Source organism: Schistocerca gregaria, chromosome 6 (assembly GCF_023897955.1).
Source record: "Schistocerca gregaria isolate iqSchGreg1 chromosome 6, iqSchGreg1.2, whole genome shotgun sequence".
In the NCBI taxonomy this organism is placed as follows: domain Eukaryota; kingdom Metazoa; phylum Arthropoda; class Insecta; order Orthoptera; family Acrididae; genus Schistocerca; species Schistocerca gregaria.
Window position 1 is genome coordinate 69320593 of NC_064925.1, and position 22017 is coordinate 69342609.

Here is a 22017-nt window from a genome sequence, read left to right on the forward strand (position 1 = left end):
GAAAAAATGTGCCTTCACCAAAAAAGAATGTTGAAAGTGATGTTTGTTTATTTATAAAGACTGTACACATAAGTGAATCTGTGGGCAGTTGTATTTTCATGGTTTGTTTCATTCCGCAAATATGTGAGGTTGCAAAGTCACATGCGTGTCTCTGTATACACAGGGTGATTCCTGTCAAGCAACCTAGATGACGCACAGACAACTAATTTATTGTAAGACACACGTGGTCGCAAACGTCGGGAAATAATCCAAACGTGGTTGAGAAACGTTAATCATGTGATGTCATCACATGACGTACCTCGCCGAACGTGCAGCGGTCGAGACTATCGGTCCCTCGCCTCTGATCACCCCAACCCCAGTATTCACGTCGGTGTGGCTTTGGGCCCACGTGCGTGACGTTAGTGCTTGGGGCTCAGCGATCGGGTTTTGCGTCTGGCAGGCACTAGTTCTTCAACTACGTTAAACAATTATGTGTTTACTTTGATGTAAGATTTATTATTTCATTTACCTGTCTCTCGGTCTGCTCTGGTCTTTTGAAAAGTACAGTATAAAAATAATTATTGCACAGCATCACAAGTCAGTGAGTGTAAGCTTCCGAAATACATCATTACCAGTAAATCATCTACTTTTTGTTTACTAAAAGATTTATGTAAACAGAACAGGAAGGGGTAAAAGGAAAGAAACGCGAAACAAAGACAGCTTTTATTTGGTTACACCAAGTAACTAACGTGTACAACAAATAACGTTTACAAAACGTGTTCGAAATTTGCACCTTTTAGTCGAATGAAAGCATTACATGGCTCAATTACCCCAACACGCCCTAGCTCAACCGCTACAAGTGTGGCAAATTGCGTCATCCCAATAGGTTACATGCTCAACAGTTCTCATCCATTTTTGGGGTATTTGCGACCACATGCATGTTATATCAAAGTACTTGTCTCAGTATCACCTACTTCGCTTAAAGAGTTTTAAAAACGTTAATAAGACTACCAGTGGTCTAGAGGTAGCGTCTTTCATTCATAATCAAAACGTCTCCGGTCCCGGGTTCGAACCCCGCCACTGCTAAATGTTGATAAATCATCAGCATTGGCGGCCGAAGACTTCCCACATAAGAAGTCAGCCTCATTCTGCCAACGGCCTTGTCAAAGAGGGCGGAGGAGCGGATAGAGATTAAGGGCACTCTGTTGTCCTAGGAGTGGGAAATTGCCCCTAAAGGCGGAAGAATCAGCAATGATCAACGACGTGAGGATGCTGAAGGCAATGGAAACCACTGCATTAAAGACACGTAACGTGAATCCACAGGACATGTGGCCTCTAGTTGAAGAAGTGTCATGATGATCTCTCCATTGGCAAAAGATTCCGGAATAGTCCCCCATTCGGATCTCCGGGAGGGACGGCCAGGGAGGAGGTTACCATGAGAAAAAAATTGAATAATCAACGAAAGGATAATTTCTACGAGTCGGGGCGTGGAACGTCAGAAGCTTGAACGTGGTAGGGAGACTAGAAAATCTGAAAAGGGAAATGCAAAGGCTCAATCTAGATATACACTCCTGGAAATTGAAATAAGAACACCGTGAATTCATTGTCTCAGGAAGGGGAAACTTTATTGACACATTCCTGGGGTCAGATACATCACATGATCACACTGGCAGAACCACAGGCACATAGACACAGGCAACAGAGCATGCACAATGTCGGCACTAGTACAGTGTATATCCACCTTTCGCAGCAATGCAGGCTGCTATTCTCCCATGGAGACGATCGTAGAGATGCTGGATGTAGTCCTGTGGAACGGCTTGCCATGCCATTTCCACCTGGCGCTTCAGTTGGACCAGCGTTCGTGCTGGACGTGCAGACCGCGTGAGACGACGCTTCATCCAGTCCCAAACATGCTCCATGAGGGACAGATCAGGAGATCTTGCTGGCCAGGGTAGTTGACTTACACCTTCTAGAGCACGTTGGGTGGCACGGGATACATGCGGACGTGCATTGTCCTGTTGGAACAGCAAGTTCCCTTGCCGGTCTAGGAATGGTAGAACGATGGGTTCGATGACGGTTTGGATGTACCGTGCACTATTCAGTGTCCCCTCGACGATCACCAGAGGTGTACGGCCAGTGTAGGAGATCGCTCCCCACACTATGATGCCGGGTGTTGGCCCTGTGTGCCTCGGTCGTATGCATTTCTGATTGTGGCGCTCACCTGCACGGCGTCAAACACGCATACGACCATCATTGGCACCAAGGCAGAAGCGACTCTCATCGCTGTAGACGACACGTCTCCATTCGTCCCTCCATTCACGCCTGTCGCGACACCACTGGAGGCGGGCTGCACGATGTTGGGGCGTGAGCGGAAGTCGGCCTAACGGTGTGCGGGACCGTATCCCAGCTTCATGGAGACGGTTGCGAATGGTCCTCGCCGACACCCCAGGAGCAACAGTGTCCCTAATTTGCTGGGAAGTGGTGGTCCGGTCCCCTACGGCACTGCGTAGGATCCTACGGTCTTTGCGTGCATCCGTGCGTCACTGCGATTCAGTCCCAGGTCGACGGGCACGTGCACCTTCCGCCGACCACTGGCGACAACATCGATGTACTGTGGAGACCTCACGCCCCACGTGTTGAGCAATTCGGCGGTACGTCCACCCGGCCTCCCGCATGCCCACTATACGCTCTCGCTCAAAGTCCGTCAACTGCAACTACGGTTCACGTCCACGCTGTCGCGGCATGCTACCAGTGTTAAAGACTGCGATGGAGCTCCGTATGCCACGACAAACTGGCTGACACTGACGGCGGCGGTGCACAAATGCTGCGCAGCTAGCACCATTCGACGGCCAACACCGCGGTTCCTGGTGTGTCCGCTGTGCCGTGCGTGTGATCATTGCTTGTACAGCCCTCTCGCAGTGTCCGGAGCAAGTATGGTGGGTCTGACACACCGGTGTCAATGTGTTCTTTTTTCCATTTCCAGGAGTGTAGTACGGGTCAGTGAAGTGATGTGGAAGGAAGACAAGGATTTCTGGTCACATGAGCATATCAACAGCAGCAGAAAATGGTATAACAGTTGTAGGATTCGTTATGAATAGGAAGGTAGGGCAGAGGGTGTGTTACTGTGAACAGTTCAGTGACCGGGTTGTTCTAATCTGAATCGACAGCAGACCAAAACCGACAACTATAGTTGAGGTATACACGCCGACGTCGCAAGCTGAAGATGAACAGATGGAGAAAGTGTATGACGATATTGAAAGGGTAATGCAGTATGTAAAGGGGGACGAAAATCTAATAGTCATGGGCGACTGGAATGCAGTTGTAGGGGAAGAAGAAAAGGGTACAGGAGAATATGGGCTTGGGACAAGGAATGAAAGAGGAGAAAGACTAATTAAGTTCTGTAACAAGTTTCAGCTAGTAATAGCGAATACCATGTTCATGAATCACAAGAGGAGGAGGTATACTTCGAAAAGGCCGGGTGATAAGGGAAGATTTCAGTTCTATTACATCATGGTCAGACAGAGATTCCGAAATCAGATACTGGATTCTAAGGCGTACCCAGGAGCAGATATAGACTCAGATCACAATATAGTAGTGACGAAGAGTATTCTGAAGTTCAAGACAATAGTCAGGAAGAATCAATACGCAAAGAAGTTGGATACGGAAGTTCTAAGGAATGACGAGATACGTTTGAAGTTTTCTAACTCTATAGATACAGCAATAAGGAATAGCGCAGTAGGCAACACAGTTGTAGAGGAATGGAAATCTCTAAAAAGGGCCATCACAGAAGTTGGGAAGGAAAACATAGGTACAATGAAGGTAGTTGCGAAGAAACCATGGATAACAGAAGAAATACTTCAGTTGATTGATGAAAGGAGGAAGTACAAACATGTTCCGGGAAAATCAGGAATAAAGAAATGCAAGTCTCTGAGGAATGAAATAAATAGGAAGTGCAGGGAAGCTAAGACGAAATGGCTGCGCCCGCATCTCGTGGTCGTGCGGTAGCATTCTCGCTTCACACGCCCGGGTTTCCGGGTTCGATTCCCGGCGGGATCAGGGATTTTCTCTGCCTCGTGATGACTGGGTGTTGTGTGATGTCCTTAGGTTAGTTAGGTTTAAGTAGTTCTAAGTTCTAGGGGACTGATGACCATAGATGTTAAGTCCCATAGTGCTCAGAGCCATTTGAACCATTTTGAAATGGCTGCAGGAAAAATGTGAAGACATCGAAAAAGATATGATTGTCGGAAGGACAGACTCAGCATACAGGAAAGTCAAAACAACCTTCGGTGACATTAAAAGCAACGTGGTAACATTAAGAGTGCAACGGGAATTCTACTGTTAAATGCAGAGGAGAGAGCAGATAGGTGGAAAGAATACATTGAAAGCCTCTATGAGGGTGAGGATTTGTCTGATGTGATAGAAGAAGAAACAGGAGTCGATTTAGAAGAGATAGGTGATCCAGTATTAGAATCGGAATTTAAAAGAGCTTTGGAGGACTTACGGTCAAATGAGGCAGAAGGGATGGATAACATTCCATCAGATTTTCCAAAATCATTAGGGGAAGTGGCAACAAGACGACTATTCACGTGGGTGTGTAGAATGTATGAGTCTGGATACATACCATCTGACTTTCGGAAAAGCATCATCCACACAATTCCGAAGACAGCGAGAGCTGACAAGTGCGAGAATTACCGCACAATCAGCTTAACAGCTCATGCATCGAAGCTGCTTACAAAAATAATATACACAAGAATGGAAAAGAAAATTCAGAATGTGCTAGGTGACGATCAGTTTGGCTTTACGAAAAGCAAAGGCACGAGAGAGGCAATTCTGACGTTACGGCTAATAATGGAAGCAAGGCTACAGAAAAATCAAGACACGTTCATAGGATTTGTCGACCTGGAAAAAGCGTTCGACAATATAAAATGGTAAAAGCTGTTCAGGATTCTGAAAAAAGTTGGGGTAAGCTATAGGGAGAGACGGGTCATATACAATATGTACAACAACCAAGAGGGAATAATAAGAGTGGACGATCAAGAACGATGTGCTCTTATTAAGAAGGGTGTAAGACAAGGCTGTAGCCTTTCGCCCCTACTCTTCAATCTGTACATCGAGGAAGCAATGATGGAAATAAAAGAAAGGTTCAGCAGTGGAATTAAAATACAAGGTGAAAGGATATCAATGATTCGATTCGCTGATGACATTGCTATCCTGAGTGAAAGTGAAGAAGAATTAAATGATCTGCTGAACGGAATGAACAGTCTAATGAGTACACAGTATGGTTTGAGAGTAAATCGGAGAAATACGAAGGTAATGAGAAGTAGTAGAAATGAGAACAGCGAGAAACATACCATCAGGATTGATGGTCACGAAGTCAATGAAGTTAAGGAATTCTGCTACCTATGCAGTAAAATAACCAATGACGGACGGAGCAAGGAGGACATCAAAAGCAGACTCGCTATGGCAAAAAAAGGCATTTCTGTCCAAGAGAAGTCTACTAATATCAAATACCGACCTTAATTAGAGGAAGAAATTTCTGAGGATGTACGTCTGGAGTACAGCATTGTATGGTAGTGAAACATGGACTGTGGGAAAACCGAACAGAAGAGAATCGAAGCATTTGAGATGTGGTGCTATAGACGAATGTTGAAAATTAGGTGGACTGATAAGGTAAGGAAAGAAGAGGTTCTACGCAGAATCGGAGAGGAAAGGAGTATGTGGAAAACACTGATAAGGAGACGGGACAGGATGATAGGACATCTGCTAAGACATGAGGGAATGACTTTCATCGTACTAGAGGGAGCTGTAGAGGGCTAAAACTGTAGAGGAAGACAGAGATTGGAATACGTCAAGCAAATAATTGAGGACGTAGGTTGCAAGTGCTACTCTGAGATGAAGAGGCTAGCACACGAAAGGAATTCGTGGCGGGCCGCATTAAACCAGTCAGTAGGCTGATGACCAAAAAGAAAAAAAAGAAAAAAAAAGTACCACATTGCGTGTCAGCATTACCTTTCTTCAATAGGGACAACTGGCGGTGAATCGAGGAAGCGCAGTACATACTGACGAAACTAAAATGAGCTCTAACATCTTTTCTTTATTTGTGTGTGAGGAATGATTCCTGAAAGTTTGGCCGTACCTTTTTGTAACACCATATATATATATATATATATATATATATATATATATATATATATATATATGTGTGTGTGTGTGTGTGTGTGTGTGTACATATGAACCTATGTATATTTGTATATGTAACAACACGGTTTGTTCAAAAAGTCTCTCCGGAGTGCTGTGTGATTGCTAGCCGCACATGCCGTATGCCACAGTGAATATACCGAAATGAAACTGTGATGTACAAATTATTAATTTATTAAATATTCATTTTTACTTACAAACTGTGACATTAAATGTTGAAAGTGCCCCCCTGTTGTTGAATACACAATTCAATTCATGTAATCACGTTTCCAAACACAAACTGTAGTATTTCTTCTGTAACAGAAGCAGTGAAAGTGGATATTTCCACTTGAAGGGAAGTAACCCAGGCAGGCAAACAATCACACGGCACTGCGGAGAGACTTTTTGAACAAACCGTGTTGTTACATATACAAATATACATAGGTTCATATGTACACCCATACACACACACACACACATATATATATATATATATATATATATATATATATATATATATATATATATATATATATGGTGTTACAAAAAGGTACGGCCAAACTTTCAGGAATCATTCCTCTCACAACAATAAAGAAAAGATGTTATGTGGATATGTGTCCGGAAACGCTTAACTTCCATGTTAGAGCTCATTTTAGTTTCGTCAGTATGTACTGCGCTTCCTCGATTCACCGCCAGTTGGCCCTATTGAAGAAAGGTAATGTTGACTTCGGTGCTTGTGTTGACATGCGACTCATTGCTCTACAGTGCTAGCATCAAGCACATCAGCAGGTAGCACAACAGGTTACTGTTCATCACGAACGTGGTTTTGCAGTCAGTGCAATGTTTACAAATGCGGAGTTGGCTGATGCTCATTTGATGTATGGATTAGCACGGGGCAATAGCCGTGGAGCGGTGCATTTGTATCGAGACAGATTTCCAGAACGAAAGTGTCCCGACAGGAAGACCTTCGAAGCAATTGCTCGGCGTCTTAGAGAGCACGGAACATTCCAGCCTATGACTCACGACTGGGGAAGACCTAGAACGACGAGGACCTGCAATGAACGAGGCAATTCTTCGTGCAGTTGACGATAATCCTAATGTCAGCGTCAGAGAAGTTGCTGCTGTACAAGGTAACGTTGACCACGTCACTGTATTGAGAGTGCTAAGGGAGAACCAGTTGTTTCCGTACCATGTACAGCGCGTGCAGGCACTATCAGCAGCTGATTGGCCTCTACGGGTACACTTCTGTGAATGGTTCATCCAACAATGTGTCAATCCTCATTTCAGTGCAAATGTTCTCTTTACGGATGAGGCTTCATTCCAACGTGGTCAAATTGTAAATTTACACTGTCAACATGTGTGGGTTGACAAGAATCCGCACTCAATTGTGCAATCATGTCATCAACAAAGATTTTCTGTGAACGTTGGGGCAGGCGTTGTTGGTGATGTCTTGATTGGGCCCCTTGTTCTTCCACCTACGCTCAATGGAGCACGTTGTCATGATTTCATACGGGATACTCCACCTGTGCTGCTAGAACATGTGCCTTTACAAGTACGACACAACATGTGGTTCATACACGATGGAGCTCCTTGCACATTTCAGTCGAAGTGTTCGTACGCTTCTCAACAACAGATTCGGTGACCAATGGATTGGTAGAGGTGGACCAATTCCATGGCCTCCACGTACTCCTGACCTCAAACCTCTTGACTCATTTATGGGGGCATTTGAAAGCTCTTGTCTACGCAACCCCGGTACCAAATGTAAAGACTCCTTCGTGCTCGTATTGTGGACGACTGTGATATAATACGCCATTCTCCAGGGCTGCATCAGCGCATCCGGGATTCCATGCAACGGAGGGTGGATGCATGTATCCTCGCTAACGAAGGACATTTTGAACATTTCCTGTATCAAAGTGTTTGAAGTCACGCTGGTACGTTCTGTTGCTGTGTGTTTCCATTCCATGATTAATGTGATTTGAAGACAAATAACAAAAAGAGCTCTAACATGGAAAGTAAGCGTTTCCGGACACATGTCCACATAACATATTTTCTTTCTTTGTGTGTGAGGAATGTTTCCTGAAAGTTTGAGCATACCTTTTTGTAACATCCTATATATAATCAGGACATGGGAAAAAGAAGTCAAATGAATCCAAATTGGCATTAGAAAAGATAATAGATTCAATGTGAAGTGATTAGCTTTTGCGGATGATCTTGCAATCCTCACAAATATTAGAAAAGAAGCCACCGACGCCATAGAGAAATTACACGAAATTTCACAAAGAACTGGCCTGCAAATCTCATATGAGAAAACCCAGTACATAGAAAGTGTGCCACAAGACAAATTGCCTATTGTGACAACCCATGGGAAAATCGTACAAGTACCACATTTTAAGTACCTGGGAGAAATCATCCAGCCATCAGGGATCAACCTAAAGGCCAATGAGGAAAGAATAAAAAAAACTACAGAAAGTATATAAACTCACGTGGAACTATTATAACAAAAAGTCCATATCCATTAACGCAAAATTGAGGCACTACATCACTGTCGTACTTCCGGAGGCACTGTATGCATCTGAAACTACACAAATAGGTGGGCAAACTAAAATCAAAGAAATACAGAAACAAGAAAAGAAAATTCTCAGGAAAATTTTTGGCTCGATACAAGAGTAAGGAATCTGGAAGAAGAGTCCAACATCAGAATTATATAAATACAGAGACAAGATTACGGATACAATAAGGAAAAGAAGAATGCAGTTCTACGGACATATCCACAGGATGAATGAAAACAGAATTTCAAAGCGAATTCTTAAAGTCATCAACTCAGCAGGGGAAAAACAAAATGGATAAAAGAAGTTGAAGAGAACCTCAGACAAGCACACATAACAGTAAGCGATGCAGAAAATAGAAATGGATTCAGGAACATCATCAAAAAACATAAATTTGACACCTCAACACAGAAGAGACCAGGATGCAAGTGGACAGCGGAGCGAAAGGAACAATACACTAAACACATGAAGAAAATTTGGGCTCAGAAAAAACATAAACATTCATCATAAAGGAATTCAAGTTCAAACGCTCTCTTAAATGGGAATAATCGAAAATAATAATAATAATAATATATATATCCTTTTTGTAACATCCTGTATATATATATATATATATATATATATATATATATATATACAGGGCGCTTTCTAAGGGCAAAACACCAATAATATATATATATATATATATATATATATATATATATTATTGGTGTTTTCCCCTTAAAGAGCGCGTTTGGACTAAACTACATGGCCAGTACCTTTGGCTGCCTTCCTTGCTGCCCAAACTTCCCTCATTCGCTCGCTGTGTTTCTGTTTCCGGTCCTCTGTCCATGCTTCTTGTCGGCTTTGTGTCTTCGGCTTCATCTTCATCCCCTTTTTGGTTGCCCATATTTCTTTCATCTTCTGGCTGTGATCTTGCTTGCGTTCTTCAGTCCATTTTATGGATGTTCGTTTGTCACATAGTATCTCATGTAGTTTACTTTTCTTAATGATGTTTCTGAATTTTATTCTGTCGTTTATTGTGTCTGCTATTATGTTGAGTTGGTTCAGGTCGTTTTCTACCTCTGCCACCCGTTTGTTGTTTCTAGTTGTTACCCAGTCAAAGATCTGTTTGGTCAGCCTGTGTGATGGCATTCTGTATACGTGTCCATAGAATTGTAGTCTGCGTTTTCTAATCTTTTCTGTGATAGTCTCCGTATGTTTGTATAGTTCCTCTGTAGGTTTCTTGATCCATATTCCATTGTTGTTAGTTGCGTAAAATATTTTCCTAAGTACTTTCCGTTCTACTTTTTCTAATTGTCTGATACGTGTATGCCCTAGGATTAGTGTGGTCTCTGCTGCATATAGTGCCTCGGGGAGCACCACCGTGTCGTAATGGCGTAATTTGGCATTTTGTGAGATAGATTTCTTGTTGTAATGATTCCACACTAATTTGTATGCATTGTCCAGTTTAGTCTTTCTTTCTTCGTTTGAGTCTCTGTTATGTCCACTCATTTGTAGTGTTTCACCGAGGTATTTGAAGTTCGCCGTTTTGTAAATCGTGCTATACTTTGTGTTCAGAGATGAGAGTTTCTTTGTGCTCATAAACTGAGTCTTTTCGTAAGAGATCTGTAGTCCAGTTTTGGAAGCGATTTCGTGCAGTTTTTCAATAGCGCCTTTTGTTTCCTTTATACCTTTTGTGACAATCGTCAAATTGTCCGAAAAAGCCAGGCATTTAATATGTAGGTTTCCTAAGGTTATCCCCTGTTGTGATGTTTCCCATTCTTTTATGACCTTATCTAACACCAGATTGAAAAGGAGAGGTGAGAGGCCATCGGCTTGTCGGACACCTGTGCGAATTTCAAAGGGCTCTAATAGTTTCCCACTGAACTTTACTTTAGACGTTTTGAAGAGAGTTTTCCGGTCGATAGAGTCGTACGCCTTTTTGAAGTCGACAAAGGTAATGATCAGGTTCTGTTTGTGTTGTAAAATCATTTTCAGGTTCCAAATTTGTTCCGCACAAGACCGCCCTTTACGGAAGCCTGCTTGGTATTCCCCAATCAAGTGGCTGGTCTGGCATTCTAGTCTGTTCAGTAAAGCTTTAGAGAGGATCTTGTATGTGACCGGTTGTAGGGATATTCCTCTGTAGTTGTTCTGGTCAGTCTTGTCACCTTTTTTGTGTAGTGGGTGTATCAGGACAGTTTTCCAGTCGTCAGGAATTTTCATGGTCTTCCAGATGTCTTCCAAGATCCTGTGGATGTCTTTGTTAAGTTCTGGGTCTTATAACTTCCATATTTCTGCGATGATGCCATCTTCTCCTGGTGCTCTACGATTCTTGAGTGACTTGATTATTTCTTTAACTTCTTCTAGAGAAGAGAGAGAGAGAGGGAGAGAGAGAGAGAGAGAGAGAGAGAGAGAGAGAGAGAGAGAGAGAGAGAGAGAGAGAGAGAGAGAGAGATTTTCCACAGCTTCGATTGCTAGCACTAAGTTTCGTATGGTTGGACAGCTTGTCTGGCACAGAGGTAATAAATTACAGACACAGATATATTTCGTGAGTCAGTTTATCTATTACTGGAAACGCTATCAAAGCCCTATGAATGACTCCTAAAATTAGCCTTCACATGGAGACAGGAAAACGCTGTGGGTGATATTAATTGATAAATTGTGTACATATAATAGTCATACCCCACTGTCTGTTAGCAGCAATGTCCCAAGTAGTCTTTCATATTTGGGAAGACGTGTACTCGCTGTCCTTTCTACTATAGTTTAGTGCATATGTACTCGATAACAGACTCCAGAGAGTTTGGTTAAATAGGCAGTGGCGAAGAGTATGGGAAGAGAATGGAGGCACCTGCCAGTCTAGTATGAAGCGCGGTGTTCATAGAGGCGGGCCGAGGTGGCCGAGCGGCTTAGGCGCTGCAGTCTGGAACCGCGCGACCGCTACGGTGGCAGGTTCGGATCCTGCCTCGGGTATGGGTGCGTGTGATGTACTTAGGTTAGTTAGATTTAAGTAGGGGACTGATGACCTTAGAAGTTAAGTCCCATTGTGCTCAGAGCAATTTTAACCATTTTTTCATAGAGACGGTCATATTTGTGGATTCCCTCCTTGGATGCGAGCTGTAGCAATGTGTTAGAGAACAAGGTAGCTGAACTGTTTATTTTCAGTGATAAATACATTACTTTTGCACGCACTGGTACATAATAGTTGAAACTGTTCAAATGGCTCTGAGCACCACGGGACTCAACTGCTGTGGTCATCAGTCCCCTAGAACTTAGAACTACTTAAACCTAACTAACCTATGGACATCACACACATACATGTCCGAGGCAGGATTCGAACCTGCGACCGTAGCGGTCGTGCATAGAACCATTCGACTACCGCGGCCGGTGGTACACAACAGTTTTTACAGTGTGTAACACGGAGAACAACATTTGAAGTTGTGTAAACATCGTGAAGTATCTTATCTTAACATATTTGTAACAACATGGAGTTTCTACCTAGTAATACAATTAACTGTGTAAAACATGGTGGGCTATATAGACGAGTTGTAATCCGTATCACTACAAATTGCAAGAGGAGTTCTGAAATGCTCCCAAATGTCTCTAACACCAGCACAATGAATCCATAGCATAATGGTGAAGGGGGAAGGAATGCGGATGCATTTATGGAGTCAATACAATATGACACTTTATTCAAACTGTATCGGAGTGGCAGTGATGTAGGTGACAAGGAAGGCTGAACTGAGGGGAGGGAGTTGTCTAAAGAAGTCTCCCCCCTCCTTCCTACTTCCATCTATTGTCAGCATTAAACAATATCCAGTCAAAATAATTAATTAGCAGTCTCTTATGCAGATTTGAAAGAAGCGTAGTTTACAACAAACTTTGTAGTTTACGTAGCTTTTCATGTTGAGATGGCTCCAGGTTTCCTTGTCTGGGGGTCTGATTCTTGAACCTGAAAACCTCACATTCCGGTCCTCACGGATGGTTTGAAATAAGTATCTGACGATTGTTGTTGAAGCAATGTTTTACGTAAATATATTTTCTCACATTTTAGCATATGCAGTATTTTGATTTTTCGCGTTAACAAAGCCGAAATTACATTGTTCGCACAAAAATACAGAAATACGTCCGACCACATCAGAGGCAATGTTACGACTCCCACACTCTGCGGAAATAACAATATTCCAAAGGGTTTATAATTTTTCTGAACAAATGAATGTCTACTAGTTTTCGTTTTATAATTTCATAAATGAATCCAAAAATAAACATAGTAAGCAGTAGAGATTCGAGTAATCAACAATATAAATAATTCGTAATTTCAAATGTTTCTAAAAGTAATTTTAACTGTACATTCAGAAATAATAATTATTGATTATAGTACCGAGATTAAAATATTTTATAAAGTAATTTCTTTCCATAAATTTTAGCTTGAAATACAACAGAAAAGGAACTGAGATAATACTGACCTGTCCAAAATTAAAAAAAATAATACTGGTATCGGCAACTACTGTTGAGGAAAAGTATTGCTAGAGGAGAATGTCCCGTTACAGGAGACAAATACTGGGAAACCAAAATTCATAAGCTTATTTGACTCAGATCCATACTACCTAACAACTATAAACAAAACTTCTGTAGAATATTTGCTATGAAACTTATTTATGTACTAATAAAATATATGTAGCTCTATCTATAATGTGCATTGTAAAACTGCTTGAGCATGTGATTCGTTAACATGTACACCACAATTTGCATGCAAGTTAAGCAACTGGCAAAATTTGATAAAAAATAAATGAACAATACAAAGCATATTCTCAACTGTAAAAAAAAATATTCCTTTTATTAAGAATATCTAAAAATGCAGCAGCTAGGTCAGTAGGTTAGTCTTTAAACCAGCAACATATGAAACAATCTGCCTGATGGAGTAACAGTGAAATGCCGGCCGCGGTGGTCTCGCGGTTCTAGGCGCGCAGGCCGGAACCGTGCGACTGCTACGGTCGCAGGTTCGAATCCTGCCTCGGGCATGGATGTGTGTGATGTCCTTAGGTTAGTTAGGTTTAAGTAGTTCTAAGTTCTAGAGGACTGATGACCACAGCAGTTGAGTCCCATAGTGCTCAGAGCCAGTAACAGTGAACACTTTCTACGGATGTTGTGCTGTATCTATAAAAAAAGAGCTAATATGTATTATTCTTACAGTCAAATGTCGTTAGTATTATAAAAATAAAGAAACGGAAGATGAAAGAAAGGAGGCGAACTCTTCACGTATCAGTTATTAAGCAGTGTAACGGTTAAGATGTTAACTTCTTATGCATCAATTACGTACTGCATTTTTCCATTTTAAATGTTATAAGTATTTTCAAAGTTATTTAAAAATCACAAACCCCAGTTTTTAGAGCATCTGTAGGGGGTTAGAAATCTGTATGTTGCAAGGAAAAATTATATTTTACAGTTTAGTCCGAGTTAAAAACGTGACATATTAAAAACTCCTTTTTATTTGAAAAAAAATTTTTATCTACATTTCAGTCTTTTATGTGCGTAAATTTTCATTCGATTTTAAAGGTTTTGGTGAGATTACAACGAATACACGTGGTAAATTTCAGGCTTATTTCAGTTTGCCTTTACTTGGCTGAGTTAAAATCGTGGTATACGAAAAATTCCTTTTTATTTGAAAATATGTTGTCTACATTTTACTCTTGTATGTGCGTAACCTTTCAGTCGATTTTAAACATTTTGATGAGATTACAACAACTACACGTGGTAAATTTCGGGTTTATTTCAGTTTATCTTCACTTGGCTCACGTCTCGATAAGAGACCATGACGATAAAGTTAGAGGTATTCGAGCCCACAAGGAGGCTTACTTGATATCGTTGATCCCGCGAACCATTCGCGACTGGAACAGATAAAGGTGGAAATGACAGTGGTGCACAAAAGTGCCTCGCACCATTCACTAGACACGGAAAAAAGGTTATATGGGGTGGAAGACGTATAATTTTGATTGTCTGTCTTTGGTGGATGAAATACACTGTGAGCCATAAAAAAAAAAAGAAAGCGGCGCACCACGAAGGGATTATCCGAGTGGGGTGGAAAACAGTAGATGTGATGTACGTGGACAAAAAACAAATAATTACAATTTCAGAAACATTGTGTGACTTATTCAAGAGAAAAAACTTCACAAATTGAGAAAGTCACCCCTACCTCTTCATGTAAACAATTATTCGCTCGGCACAGACTAACAGAGTAATACGATGTCCTCCTGAGCCATATCATTCCAAGTCCTGTCCAATTTGCGTGTTAGATCGTCATAATCCCGACATGGTTGGAGGACCTTGCTCCAAATGTTCTCGACCAGGAAGCGATCTGGCGAACTTGCTGGCCAACAGTGGATCTGGCAATCATGAAAACAAACAGTATAAACTGTTGCCGTGTGTGGACGGACATTAATTGCTAAGATGTAAGCCCAGGATGGCTTGCCACGATGGGCAATAAAGAAGAGCGAAGAAATCAGCGACCTATTGCTTTGCTGTAAGGGTACCCCAGGTGGCAGAAGTGCCACTCCAGATCATCACTCCCCTCCTGGGGGGCCGCATGGCGGATCACAGTAAGGCTGATATCCCACCTCTCCTGGGGCGCCTCCAGGCACTTCCTCGCTATCATCACAACTTATTTCGAAGCGAGACTCGTCACTGAAAGCAACTTGTAAAGGAACTGAAAATATTGTGATTTAATCGCAGAGGTGCTGAAAAATTGTTCCAGTGACACACCAGAGAAATATCTGGTAAACGTTTTATCTTTGAGAGACACAGGAACAATTTCGCCCTTCGTTTTTTATTTCTTGTCTGAACGACTACTTTTTGTTCTGATGGGCTGGTGGGATGTCGTACTGTCTAATTACTAGTGTGTGTGTGTGTGTGTGGTAAATGAATGAGTTAAAAGACGCAAGATGTGTTTTATATTATTTTCATCGCACAACAAGCCTTATTCCCATGCCTATGGAGTATTTATGTTAAGCAGAGAAGGCGAGTTTTAGATGGAACCGAAGATCTTCAAAACGGCGCTGCTCAACAATAGAGGTACGTGATTGTGCTCTCTACTTTCCTTTCGTGGCTGCTAAAATTACTTCCGATTCGTTTTGCCGAGACATTCAGAATCTGCAATCTTTTTTTTCTTATAAAAATACTAGTCCGATGCAAAAGAAATACTCTTAGATTTAAATAATTGCCATTCTTTTGCCCAGGCCACGGGGAATGATAGAACGTACGTGCCTCTACTCTGAATGTACGTTCGCAATCTCCGAGTGTGTTACGACGAAATTATTTCACAATGAAAATTTCTCATCAGACCGCAACCACTCGCACGCGAATGTACGTACCCTCTGAATGTATCTAGTCAGTCACGCGCGTTGTTCAAAAGCTTTACTTTTAATATTCAGTGGATTACATTTCCGAAATTAAATTTTGTTTATGCTGCAAATCGTACTTCACGCGAAGTATTTATTACGTAAGTTTCAGGCTCAATTAAAAAAAAAAAAAAAGATTCCGAATAATAGAAATAAAGAATAACAATCAAACAAATCAAACCTAAATTAACAGAAAGGGGGAACGTTACAATGGCGACCGAGTGCCATGACCATAGTTTCAGTAAAAATCAGTAGAATTGTTAGTTGAAATATTTAAGCTTTTATTCTTGCCATCCATTATTGCCACTACAACATATTGTTTCTGTTGTATGTCATGCGAGCTACGTACCAGAAACGAAAAGCCACATGGAAATTACTAATTTTCGAAAAAAAAGTTTTGGACCATTTAATGTTAATTCTTCTCACTACAAAACCATCAGAAAACACGCGTAAGGTAAGAACAACAGCACTAATCCGCTTTAGTTGAAAGTAAATGTGGGACAGTTTTTTTTTTCATTTTTTCGACACCCACTGCGTAGAACGCATCAATTCCTTTTTCCGAATTCTTTTCCATTTCTTTTTAGTTTACGTAAAAATTGCATTAGTTCATTTTCTATTATATGTAAATGCATCACAAGATGGCGGACAATTTTTATTGATTGAGCGCGAAAAAAGTAAGAGTCATTTATCAGTCTTCTGTTTTGCCAGAGACATATTTTACTACGTGAATTTTCACTGACGAGTGCAAAGCCATCTGTGATTTATTTACGTGTAGTACGAGCTGTAGTGATAGTGAAGTTCGGCTGCACGCTGTTTTGTGTTGTGAATCGGCATGGTGAAACTCAGATCTCAGACAAAAACCATGGATAGTTCGTCAGATGAGGAATCAATAGTCCAACCCTTACAAAACTTTGAGGCCGAAAGTACTGCGAATACCGAAAACACAGTCGCAGCGACCGGCAGTGCTCAGTCGCAGGACGACGGGCGACAATATGTCGACTACAGAAACAAATACGAATACTGACAATACACAAGACCCAGTAGAAACAGACCTTATACGCATGTTTAGAGAGATGCAGATAAATTTAATGTCGCAGTTTGCAGCTCAAGTTGTAGAAAATGTTGCGTCACAAATGCAAGCTCACACAGAAAATGTTGCAGCTCAGGTAGGTACTGTTAACACACGAGTAGAAAATGTTGCAGCACAAATGCAAGCTCACACAGACAATGTCACAGCGCAGATAAACGCTGTCACTACCCAGATAGCCAGTGTAACGACACAAATGGACAAAATAGACAATGACGTGAAGAACCTGACCGACATGCAAAATAATCTGACGACTCAACTGACCCAGTTAAAAAGAGAGGTAGCAGATCAAGTGATAGAGGTAGTACGCGAAGATTTAAATTACATGAGCCAAGACATTGATAACTTAAAGTCCACAGTTAAGGATATGCCAGAACAAATCCGTACCTTAACCGAAAATTTTGAAGCTATGAGTTTTCAACAGACCGAGCTTAGTGTCAAAATGCAGGAGGCTGTAGACCAAGTTGATGACATGACGAAACAACAAAAACAGCAGTTTGACGAATTTTTAGAGGAAAAAGACAAACATATCAACCATACATTAGAAACAGAACTGAAAAAAGCAATAACTAACACTGTAGAACAGGTGTACACTACACAAAACACGACTGTAACTAAACTTCAAACTGACCTAGCTCAGTTACAAAAGACTCTGACACAGGACTTACCTGACTGGAAAAAAACATGTAGACGAGCAACTAAAGAGTAAACACCATACACAGAACGAAAGAGAACAACATTCAGAAGAGGAATTTGATGACAGACGCACAGGTAAGAGTGACGACGCAGCAAACAGTTATCTTTATACCGATGTACCCATGTTTTCACCAAACCAAGGTCGTTACGGTAATCAACATTACCGCGACGAACGAGAGAGACACCAGACAACCGAACCAACTTTGTCGGCTGTTCTGTTAGAGGAAAGCCTTATAAAACACAGGCAGTTTCAAGTGTTTATCCCAGAAAAAAAATCCGTCCACCCGGTGATTTTTATAAAGTCATTTAAGAATGTGTTGCCTAAGACCTGGTCTGAAAAGCAAAAAATACAGTATGTAACTGGATATATTCAAGGGGATGGTGCCCTATGGGCAATGGAAATGTCGGAAAATTGTCAGACATTAGAACAATTTGAAGCTGCATTTTTATCTAAGTATTGGTCCCATGGTGTACAAGAGAGATTGAGAAAAGCTCTGTTTAACCCGGAGCCATACAATCTAAAATTTGGATCACTCCGGAAGTATTTTGAAAAATACTTAAACAAAACGCGATTCTGGGACGAGCCCGTCACAACACACAGACGTACTGCGCATCCTGAAGGCGAAATTACCGATCAGTATCAGAGAAAAATTAGTACAAGTACCAGAGAGCAATCTCGAATATTTCCTATCTGTATTAGATTCTATCGATTTAATTAATGAGGATGCTAAGCAAAATCAAGCCTACCAAAACAATTTTCGTGGCAGCGGTAGCAACCAGCTTATACAGCGCCAGCCGCATTACGGCGTCAACAATGTAGCGTGCGCGGTTGAATCGCGACCGGCTTTTGCCGATCGCGCCTCTACAGCACAGATGCCAGGCCCGAGTTCGGGAGGAAATTACAACTGCTACAATCAGACCTGCCATCCGCAATACAATAGAAAAAGAAAAAACGGGGATAGGAATTTTTCTGGCTATTCCGGTGACCCGGTTCTAGGCGCGCAGTCAGGAACCGTGCGACTGCTACGGTCGCAGGTTCGAATCCTGCCTCGGGCATGGATGTGTGTGATGTCCTTAGGTTAGTTAGGTTTAAGTAGTTCTAAGTTCTAGGGGACTAATGACCACAGCAGTTGAGTCCCATAGTGCTCAGAGCCATTTGAACCATTTTTATTCCGGTGACCGAAAACGTAACTGGTACAGAAAGCCGGCCGCGGTGGTCTCGCGGTTCTAGGCGCGCAGTCAGGAACCGCGCGACTGTTACGGTCGCAGGTTCGAATCCTGCCTCGGGCATGGATGTGTGTGATGTTCTTAGGTTAGTTAGGTTTAAGCAGTTCTAAGTTCTAGGGGACTGATGACCACAGCAGTTGAGTCCCATAGTGCTCAGAGCCGTTTGGTACAGAAATGGCAATAGGAACCAGTGGGGAAATAGTTATAATAATTTCCAGTCTGAATTTAGCCGCAACCACACGGGAGATCATCAAAGTAGGCAGTGGCAATATCCTGCTAACAGCCAAGCCTATCAATCAGAAACGCTAGGTGACACTATTCCGCTAAACTCAGGGCAAAACCACGACAGAAATACTCAATTAAGGAGCAACACGTCAGGGGTAAACATAATTGAAGTCGCAAACGAAACACAAACAGATATGAACCGTGGAGCGTTAAACTAAACATGGCCTCATTATGCTCCCCAATGTTGGCCATAGATTGTCGTGGGGGCGATCCATGCTGTCATGAAGGTAAATTGCTCGGGTACCAAGATGAAACGGATATGCGTGATTTATTGACCAAGGAGGAAGAACCACAGTCATGTGAAGGTGATGGTATAGTACAAGCTAATTTACAGGCCGTAGTAGGAAAAGTACCTACGCATATCCTTGTAGATACTGGTGCGAAAATTAGTGTGATGTCCAAGGCACTATTTAAAGAGATTAATATCCACACGACTTTACCGACCTATCCAGTACAAAATTGTAGGATGTTAGGAGTCATAGGCGGTAAATCCAAGTTAATTAAAATGCAAACCATGGTCAAAGTGCAGATTGAAGACACTGTGTTTCAGTCAATTTTTCTAGTTGTAGAAGGGTTGACAGAACGGTGCATTTTCGGCATGGACTTCTTAAGGGAAAAGTGTGCTAAAATTGACTTGGAATCTGGAAAGTGTCATTTATATATTAACGGAAAGAACTGTAGTGTGGATTTAATAAAAGTCAAGAGTAGGAACGACAAAGCTTGTCGAAATATATACATCCAAATCCTAAAGGTCAATACTTCACGAAATAGCGACTCGGGTGAACTGTGGTATCAGCAGGTAGAGCAGCATGAAATTGAACAGAAAATATCTGAATGCTCGGAAATCCCACAACAACAGAAGGGTGATCTTAGAAGTGTATTGTTACGCTATGCTCGTGTGTTTGATAAAAGACCCGGGGTCATTAGGACGTATCAGTATAGCATGGATGTCCGGCCCCACGACACTTTCTGTAAGAATACCTATTCTATACCTTGGTCACAAAGAGAGGCAGTGGCTCAAGAAATAAAGAAAATGCTCTCGTGGAATATCATAGAGACTTCATTATCGCCTTATTGCAGTCCACTATTAGCGGTCAAGAAAGCCGACAATTCGGTGAGACTCGTTCTCGACACAAGGGAAGTTAATAAGATTATAGTTCCAGTAACCACCCGAGCTGAAAACCTGGAAGAACAGCTGCAGCGTTTTCATGGGGTGCAATATTTAACTAGTGTAGACCTCCGTAGTTCATATTGGCAAATCCCACTATCACCTGATAGTAGGAAGTATACAGCATTCATATTTGCAGGTAGGTCCTACCAGTATTGTGTTCTACCGTTCGGATTGAACGTTAGTGCCGGCGTTTTCATAACTGCGCTCGACACTGTTTTAGGACCTGACCTTCTTGACAAACTCACAGTTTATATAGATGACATATTAATAGCAACACCTACCTGGGATGAACATATAGAGCTTTTGGAAAGGATGTTACAGAGGCTTTCAGCGGCAGGTGTCACAGCAAACCTTAGCCAATCAAAATTTGTGAGAAAAGACATAAAATTTCTCGGTCACATAATTTCGCCGGCAGGGATAAGACCCGACCCAGAAAAACTGTTAGCCATAAAAAACCTTCCCGCGCCGTTCACAAAACGACAGCTAAAGGCATTTGTGGGATTGTGTTCTTTCTTTCGCAGGTTCGTGCCGAACCAATTGCTCAATAGCCCTGCATTATTGGGCCTCTTAAAGAAGGACAAACAGTGGATCTGGACGCCTCAATGCCAGACCGAGTTTGAAAAAATAAAACATGCTTTGGTTAATTCTAAAATACTAGAACATCCTGACATGAGCAAAGATTTCTGCATAGCGGCGGATGCTTCATTTTCGGGACTAGGAGCCTGTCTATTTCAGCTGGACATAGGCGCTAGCTCCGACAATGTTAAGATAATTAGTTTTGCTAGCCGTACTCTGTCAGAATGCGAGCGCAGGTATTCCACAACAGATTTGGAAGCCCTTTCTATTTTGTGGGCTATTAAAAAATTCCACTATTATCTATTTGGCAAACATATACGAATCTACAGCGACCATCAGGCATTAAGCTTTTTACTCACTTGTAGGTTGCTACACAATCGCCTTGCGCGGTGGACGTTATTTTTGCAGTCTTATGATTTTGAAATTATATATGTGAATGGCAAGGATAACTGTCAAGATTTACCACAAGGACTACCTGAGTTCGAAGAATTGGTAGGAGAGAACACAGAATTTAAAGTTATGCTCATCAAGGACACAAAATTCAGGAAATATTTTTTGGATATGTGCAATAATATGGCCAAATTACAGGAAGAAGATGACCGGTGGAGAAAAGTTAGATTCCAGTTAAACAATAACCTCCCTTTACCCATAAGACAACATTACAAATTACACAAGGATGTATTATTTTACAGGAGGAACATGTACAGCGATACATGGTGCGTTTGTGTGCCCGAAGCATATGAGAAAAGTTTAATTTGGCATACTCACTACGCTTGGGGACACTACGGTGCCCGCAAGTGCTATAAGAAATTAAATATGTACTGTTACTTTCCCAATATGCTTCGACGCACACAACAAATTTTGAAAACTTGTATTATTTGTCAGAAGGTTAAGCCTGTC